Genomic DNA, 8,972 nt, shown 5'->3' with positions numbered 1-8,972 from the left:
TGTCTCTGTCTGTCTGGCGAGTGCACATGCCCAATAGTGAAAACCTCTCCCCACTCAAAAAAATATATATATATGTATATATATTTGATGACTGCAGTAATCTAGCCCCAGGTAATTGCTACTTTATAATATGTTCATTCTACTCACTGAGGTTTATGCCTAACATTAGACTGGTTTTCATAGATATGTATATATCAGCTCTGCTTGCTATTGAAAATATTTAGCTTCATTAAGATCTTTAGTGAGTCAGTAAAATGTGTGTATGGGGGGGAGCCATAGAAAGCAACCATGGATAAGAGAGACATAGTGTAAGGAGGGTGGGAGATGGCAGAGGGTGAGAGATAGGGAGTCAAGGATGGGATATAAAAAGCAAAATATACAGGAAATAAGAAATATAAAATTATTTGTTGATGATAACACATATGTTGATGTGCTTGATTGAGCCAATATACAGTGTATTCTGGATGGAAAATCTCGTTTTGTATGCTGTAATGATGTACAGTGAATGAATGTAAATACATAAGTTTAAATAAATTTTAAAAAATAGTACTTCTACTTTAAATTATAAGAGCATAGCAAGTAACAGTTTCAAATAAAGTTTACTAACAAAGTAAGCTCATATTTTTCAAAGTGTGCCCTCATTGTTCTTACGTACATAATACTTTAGTACTATAATAGTTGTTTAGATATTATTTGTTCAGTTTTTAGTTTTATTCAATGTGATTTTCAGATTGAATCAACAATGCCCCACACACACTCAGCTAAGAAGGAAGGAAGCCTAGACCCTGTCTAGGCTGAATATAATTTATGCAGGATGAAGCCCAACACTTTATAGGAGAAATGAGAAACAGTCCTGGAGAGAGATTGTCTCAGCACATGAGGTGAGCAGAGTTCAAAGCAGGAAAGAAGTGTTCAGCCTCCTGAGCCAGGGCTCACCTGCTCTCATGTGATGTGATTTAGAGATAATAGCCCCTAAGATACTAGGAGAACCCTGTCCATCCCACTCTAGAAGAGGTCATTGTCTTTTGGCATTGCCACTTGTGCATAGGCACACACATACTAAATTTATAGGTGGCATTAGAATAAAAGATGATACTGGAAAGGAATGATTGGGAAAGAATGGAGGCAGAGGCAGCATATTTGGTCCCTCAGCAACATGCCTGGACTTCAGCATGGGGAAGTGTGAAAATCCCAGGCTGATGGTTATGATGGGTTCCCAAGGTCCTCATGTCTTCCTGAGTCAGAATTCCACAGGAAAATCCCAAAGCTTAGACCTGCATCACCACTTGGGGCACTAGAAACTAGAATGAGCTCCCTTCCCCAGTGCAAATGGGTCACAAGAGAGGAGAACTCAGATATCTCCTCCAAAGTAAGATTGATTGCTGTAGCTGAAATGTGTGTCCTAGGTATTACGTGTGGAAAATTTAACCCCAAATTCAAATATTTACAGTATTGGGAGGTGGGCCTTTGGGACATATTAGGATTAGATGACGTTATCTGAGTGAGGACCTCATTGTGGGACTCACAGCTTTGTAGGAAGGAGAGAACCTGAGCTGACACATGCTTACTCTCTTGCCATGAGATGCCTCCCACTGTGTCATGACAGCAGGAAACCCCTCTCCTGATGCTGGCACATTGGTGTAGGACTTCTCAGCCTCCAGAAATAAACCCCTATTTTAAAGTAAATTGCCCAGTGGGAATTTAAATATAAAACCAGAAAATGGATCAAGACAGAAATGAATTGAATGAGTTACCTGAAGAACTGCACAGGCTCAGAAAAGTGACTGTTGAACTTTGCTATCTTCTGATGACTCTTTATACAATGAGATCCTTTGAAATACTTTCTACTTTCTAGGAGTTTCTGAGATCAGAGAGCAGCCTTGGGGCTTGGGGTACTGAGTAGGGTAGTGTAGAATGTGGCTGAATATGGGGCCATTCATCCAGGGTCTGGCTGGAATGAGACCTGCTGTTGACTGGACTGTCCAAGACAGTAATGTCAATGAGAAAGGCAGAGGATGCTCCTGACTTCTAGGTTTCTCTGGAACCATCTAATCCTCCTTTTTTTTTTTTTAACCTATTTTAGCCCTTGGAGAGCCATTGGCTTGAGGACTGCCAAATAAAGGTGTGCATTGTTTTGGGTTTTCGTGCCTGGGGCTGTAGTGTTGTCTGCGACCACCAGAGGGCAAATTGTGCCTACTGTGCTCTGCTGAAGCAGTGAGCTGGGAAGATCTACTTGGAGTTCATTTTGGCTGCCCCCTGCCCCTGACCCATTCTGCAGTTTCTGTGATGATTATCCATCAGCATAATATGATCTACTCAAAGGTAGTGATAAAGCTCTAAGATAATTTCACTTACTCATTCAGCAACTCTCCTAGCATTCACCTTGTACAGACACAGTGTTAAGCCTGGGTGTTGCACTAAAGACTATAATCTGCCTACAGGAACTTACTGTCAGAAGTGAGTTGAACAAAAACCCAAAGCACTAAAGTGAAACTAAGCAGGTGTTGTGAGGGAGAGCATAGGGCCACTTGGTGGACAAATGGGAAAGGCGTCAATGAGGTGACAGTTTTTCTCTGACCTGTGAAGCCAACCATATACATGTCCATGAACTAGAGTCCAGGGTAAAGGCTTAGCTGTCCAGATACTAGGATGAAGAGGTAAATTAGACCAGAGAAGAAGTTATAACACAGCCAGTGTGGGTGGAAGAATTCTAGAAGGAGAAAGGTGGGAGGAAGCAAGGTAGAGCCAGGCCTCTGGGCCTGGAAGTCACTATTGGTCTCTGTTTCTGTGAGACAACTTTACCCCAAATATTTAAGCTTACAAAAGTCTTGTAGTATCTGACAGTGTGGATCCGAACCCAGGACCAACTGAGCTAGTGGCTTTTGCCTCCAGGTTTCTTGGGAGAATGAGGCTATGGTCTTGACTAAGGCCCTCCTAAAGCAGAATTAGTTTCTGAGATCATGAGTTGGCCAGAGAGGTCATTACAATAGGGTCTGTGTACCAGGAAGCAAGAATAGGTGGAAGAAATGATGGGGTTTCTTAGAACCTCATAATTCTATAGGCCAGCATAAGGCACTAGGTTGTAATTCTAAAGAATCATTTATTCAATTTGACCAGAAAGACAAGGGGAAGAGATTGGAGTGAGAAAACAAACTTTCAGTTCCAGGACTTGAACCACAGTTGTCCATGTGTGAGACTAGCATCTTAACCATCATGCCACCTGTCAACCCCTCTAAGTCTAAATATAATGGGAAAATACTGATGAATTTTATGTCAGAGAGTCAGTATCTGAATTTCAGTTAATTCCAACCTTCTTGTGCAGACTAGGAAGTAAAATCAAGAGAAAAAAAGAAAAATGACTTTTCATATATTACAGACCAGATTTCAGACTATTTAAAGTTATATTTAATGCTATATCCTACCCCTTTTTGTAATACTCCCATTTGTAAGTTTGTGCATTTGCTACATGTGGTACCAGCCCATGGATTATATAGGTATTAGAGGTACATATACCTGGTGACATCCCTAAAAGCAGAGGCTGGAAAAACTCCATTGTGCAAATGAGTAGATAAGGGAGGCCCTGAGAGGAAAAATGGCTTGTCCAGGTCACAACCCTAAAAATAAGGAGGATCCAGCAGTGATTCCAGTTCTTTCTCAGAGCTCAGAGACTTCTCCATTTCTGTGAGTGGGCTATATGATAATAGTTGTGTTCAGTTATGGATACAGCATGAGATGAGTCAGTGGCTGGAGAGAACCTTGGAGAAATAAAATCTCAGGAGCCCAGGAAGAAGGGACCACAAGAAGTGGCCTCAGTTCATTGACAATAGTCCCCAACAGAACTTGGAGCCCTGATAACTAGTCACCCATATTCCAGAAATAGCCTCTACTCACCTCCCTTAGCTGGAGTCCTTTGAGAGAGCCAGATGTTTTGCTCCATTTCAAGTTCAAAGGATTTGGGCTCGGAAAACTCCAGAGTGAGAACCATTCCTAATTCTGCAGATATTTGCTATTCCCTCTCACTGAATATCCTGACGAGTCATGAGAAAGAGTGCAAAGGTAACATGGGGCACTTTAGGGTTTGCCACCTCCCAGTCTCACTTAAAATATTTCTCATGCTTCTCTTTGGTTGGGGACAGTTTGAGAACATGTGGGAGTGAACATGCTCTGGGCAAGAGTAGGTGGTTAATGAGGTAGATGTGGAGCGCCTGCCCTAATATGGTGCCGAGAGCACCCAGACCTCTACATAAACAAGCCCATATTTGGTTATTGTTTCTGTTCCGGAACACGTAGGCACTGCTTCAGCCTATCAGTGCTTGCCTGGTGGCAAAAGAGGACTGGTTTGCGGGACGGATATATAGGGAGCCCGGGTGGGCTGGGGGAGGAGGAAGAAGAAGGAGAAGGAGAAGGAGAAGGAGAAGGAGAAGGAGAAGGAGAAGGAGAAGGAGAAGGAGAAGGAGAAGGAGAAGGAGAAGGAGAAGGAGAAGGAGAAGGAGAAGGAGAAGGAGAAGGAGAAGGAGAAGGAGAAAAGAAGAAGAAGAAGAAGAAGAAGAAGAAGAAGAAGAAGAAGAAGAAGAAGAAGAAGAAGAAGAAGAAGAAGAAGAAGAAGAAGAAGAAGAAGAAGAAGAAGAAGAAGAAGAAGAAGAAGAAGAAGAAGAAGAAGAAGAAGAAGAAGAAGAAGAAGAAGAAGAAGAAGAAGAAGAAGAAGAAGAAGAAGAAGAAGAAGAAGAAGAAGAAGAAGAAGAAGAAGAAGAAGAAGAAGAAGAAGAAGAAGAAGAAGAAGAAGAAGAAGAAGAAGAAGAAGAAGAAGAAGAAGAAGAAGAAGAAGAAGAAGAAGAAGAAGAAGAAGAAGAAGAAGAAGAAGAAGAAGAAGAAGAAGAAGAAGAAGAAGAAGAAGAAGAAGAAGAAGAAGAAGAAGAAGAAGAAGAAGAAGAAGAAGAAGAAGAAGAAGAAGAAGAAGAAGAAGAAGAAGAAGAAGAAGAAGAAGAAGAAGAAGAAGAAGAAGAAGAAGAAGAAGAAGAAGAAGAAGAAGAAGAAGAAGAAGAAGAAGAAGAAGAAGAAGAAGAAGAAGAAGAAGAAGAAGAAGAAGAAGAAGAAGAAGAAGAAGAAGAAGAAGAAGAAGAAGAAGAAGAAGAAGAAGAAGAAGAAGAAGAAGAAGAAGAAGAAGAAGAACAAGAACAAGGGAATTTATCAGGCGGTGTTCAGCCGTTATGGCGACTGGTCCGTGCTTGCCTAGAAGACCAGAGATATGTAAAAACGGTCTAACAGGGACAGGCTGCGTTCAACCGCATAAAAGAGGAATGGTCAACTTCCTCAGGGAGGAACAGCGAGGTGGCCTCTGACTCAGGATCAGAGTCAGACGAGGAGCTCAGAGCTCTCGTGACCCGAATGGAAGAGTTAGAACTGGAACGAGGCCGTGCCCAGGACAGAGCCGAGCCTTCCGCCCTCGGGTCACCGTTAGGCCCTCCCCGCTATAACCTCTCCGTGCCCACGGAAGGGGGTGGCGCTTCTTTTATCAGTGAAGTGTGGAGGGAGGCCCATGCGCATGGCGCAGTGCAGACATTTCCAGTGTTTACTGACAATGCAGGAAACCGATATCATGAGCCATTAGATTTCAAAACAGTCAAAAACCTCGCTGAGTCCGTGTGGGCTTACTGGATCAGCGCCGCTTTCATCGTGGCTATGGTAGAGGCCCTAGGCAGGTTTGCTATGACCCCAGGAGACTGGCAAAGTCTAGTGAAAGCTTGCATGAATCCTGGACAATATTTGGACTGGAAAGCATATTACATTGAAATGGCCAACGAACAAGTGGCCTGAAACAGAGCGGCTGGGAACGCCGCTTGGGACATTGATATGCTTATGGGCCAAGGCTGCTTTGCTAACCAACAAACAGGATACCCCCAGGTCGTGTATGATCAGATCAACAGTCTTGCAATACGCACATGGAAAGCTTTACCCAGCTGCGGGGAGGTCTCAGGCAACCTTACCAAAATCACGCAGGGTCCAACAGAGCCCTTTTCGGACTTTGTAGCCCGCAAAATGGAGGCGGCAGGGCGAATTTTTGGGGACCCGGATACGGCCATGCCTTTAATCAAACAATTAGTTTATGAACAATGTATAAAAGAATGTAGGGCGGCTATTACACCATTTAAGAGTAAAGGGCTTGAGGTCTGGATGAAGGTTTGCAGGGAAATTGGGGGACCCCTATCTAATGCCGGCTTAGCCGCAGCAGTCTTGCAGTTAACCAATCGTAAAACTGGACGAACGGCCAGGAATGGAAATTGTTTCTCCTTGGTGAGCAGAATAAAAATGAGATGTTGTTACAGGACAACAGAAGATGAATTGTGTGATTAAAAGCATTTATATTTTTACTAAGTCAATAGGGAAATAAACCTACATATGGAAAAAAAATCCTCAAGAAAAAAAGTGAAAAAATCCATGAATCCATGAGTACATACTAATAAGTACTTACTAATAAAACTGGTGAGATGAATATAGGTGGGTAGATTCATTGTATTCTTGTCAATATTGTAGTTATGATATTTTCATGTATTTGTGCTTTTATAAAGTTATAAAGAAGAGCAAGCACAGCTCTTTGGCAGCCCTTCCCACAAGGTCAGCTCTGGGGCTGCACTTCCCCTGGCTTGTCTGAGACCTTGAAATAACCCTGTGTGTTTGGTCTTCATTTACCTCAGTTTTCATAGGAGAAAACTGAGGCCCATAAAGATGAAATGACCTTCCTAACACATAGCTAGCAAGTGGCCAAGGTAGCACTGTACAGGAGGCCCAGGGTTTGTTGGGAGGTGGGGAACTTTGGTTAGGTGCACAGGACATAGACAATGTAGAAGGAGTTGCCCTACCCTGATGATCCCCACCTTCATGTCATTCAGAATATGGGCTGATGCACTTCCACACTGGGATGGGATGATGGAGGGACAGTTAACTCAAAATGATCCCCAGCCACATGCAAACACTGGTACTCATAACATGAAGCAAAACCAAAATACTAAGTGTTTTTCTCACATATTTCTCCAAAAACATGAAAACTGATTTTGCATCTGATCAATAAGCTATACGGTCGGGTAAAGGAGGGGAGGAGACTCAGATTCCTTGGGGTGGGTCCCAAGAGTCACTGAAGAAGCATAGCCCTGAGAGGAGCCCTGAGAATCTTCAGGGCAATATATGGGCAAAAGTCTGTCCAGACATCTCCAGGCTGAGCTTGTGGAGACTCCTCCACCCTGCACTTACTTAAGCCAGCTTGACCCCTCTGTCAGCTGTATGGGTAAATGTCCTTCACCCAGAGAGAGGGAAGATGGGTCCCCACTGACCATGGAAGTCTCCTGGAGCTGTCAGCAAATGGAAGTGAGTCCAGGAAGCAACAGAGCCCTCTGCCCTTGTCGCTTTCTGCCCATGTGACCTTCTGATCCTGAATCAGACAAATAGCAGTGTCCTCACAGAACATTCCTTCGATGAAAACAGATGACAGTCTAGGGCTCAGAGTTAATGTGAAATAGACATATGGACCCTGCTCCAACACTCCTCTTACTGTCCCACCAGCCATGACCTGATGTGTGTAACCAATGAGCCCACCAAGCCTCTACCTGTCGCTTCAATGACGACGCTGACAAGGTCTTCTCCAGAACGCTTTATTACCCCAGGCTTCTTACAATCTTCTTCTTCTTCTTCCTCCCCCAGCCCACCCGGGCTCCCTATATATCCGTCCCGCAAACCAGTCCTCTTTTGCCACCAGGCAAGCACTGATAGGCTGAAGCAGTGCCTACGCGTTCCGGAACATATGTAGAGGTCTGGTTGCTCTCGGCTCCATATTAGGGCAGGGGCACTTCACAGCTCCCCCTTTTTTGTTTATTATGCAGGAGAGGGTATTGGTCACAGCCCCCAAACAAGAAGGACCATGTAAGGAAGTCTGTCTCACGCTTGAGAGCGCCAGGCCAACTGCCACCTGTCCGACACCGATTTTTGGGGGATGGGAGTGGCGGTGTCGACCCATATGCAGCTGGACATGCCCTCCTCGGGGCGACCCTTCCAGGGCTCCCGAGTGCAGTATCATTCTCACATCCTGCCATGTTTCTTACTGCCCCAGCGCTGCAACCCAGACCTCAGGGGATTGGCCCACTTCTATGGCAGCAAATGCCTGTGCTAGGAACGCATGGTCGTGTGCATTTTTGGTATACACGGCAGAGGCAAAAGAAGCACAGGACGCAAAGGGCAAACAAAAGGATTGCTAGGGAACCCATCCCCGCCCATTCTTTCAGATGAGTTGCAGCTTGGGCTGCTTAAGTAAGTGCAGGGTGGAGGAGTCTCCACAAGCTCAGCCTGGAGATGTCTGGACAGACTTTTGCCCATATATTGCCCTGAAGATTCTCAGGGCTCCTCTCAGGGCTATGCTTCTTCAGTGACTCTTGGGACCCACCCCAAGGAATCTGAGTCTCCTCCCCTCCTTTACCCGACCGTATAGCTTATTGATCAGATGCAAAATCAGTTTTCATGTTTTTGGAGAAATATGTGAGAAAAACACTTAGTATTTTGGTTTTGCTTCATGTTATGAGTACCAGTGTTTGCATGTGGCTGGGGATCATTTTGAGTTAACTGTCCCTCCATCATCCCATCCCAGTGTGGAAGTGCATCAGCCCATATTCTGAATGACATGAAGGTGGGGATCATCAGGGTAGGGCAACTCCTTCTACATTGTCTATGTCCTGTGCACCTAACCAAAGTTCCCCACCTCCCAACAAACCCTGGGCCTCCTGTACAGTGCTACCTTGGCCACTTGCTAGCTATGTGTTAGGAAGGTCATTTCATCTTTATGGGCCTCAGTTTTCTCCTATGAAAACTGAGGTAAATGAAGACCAAACACACAGGGTTATTTCAAGGTCTCAGACAAGCCAGGGGAAGTGCAGCCCCAGAGCTGACCTTGTGGGAAGGGCTGCCAAAGAGCTGTGCTTGCTCTTCTTTAT

The 8,972-nt window shown here is 44.5% G+C and overlaps 1 pseudogene; it reads right to left on the bottom strand.

Annotated features, from left to right (window-relative positions):
• Positions 1-3,985, bottom strand: part of LOC102482427 (pumilio homolog 3 pseudogene) — a 23,777-nt pseudogene extending 19,792 nt beyond the window's left edge.
• Positions 3,986-8,972: the final 4,987 nt, after the last annotated feature.

The sequence above is a fragment of the Tupaia chinensis genome, unplaced genomic scaffold (assembly GCF_000334495.1).
Source record: "Tupaia chinensis unplaced genomic scaffold, TupChi_1.0 Scaffold000501_1, whole genome shotgun sequence".
Taxonomy (NCBI): Eukaryota; Metazoa; Chordata; class Mammalia; order Scandentia; family Tupaiidae; genus Tupaia; species Tupaia belangeri.
The sequence above is the reverse complement of the archived record's forward strand: the minus strand, read 5'-3'. Positions and strand labels throughout refer to the sequence as shown.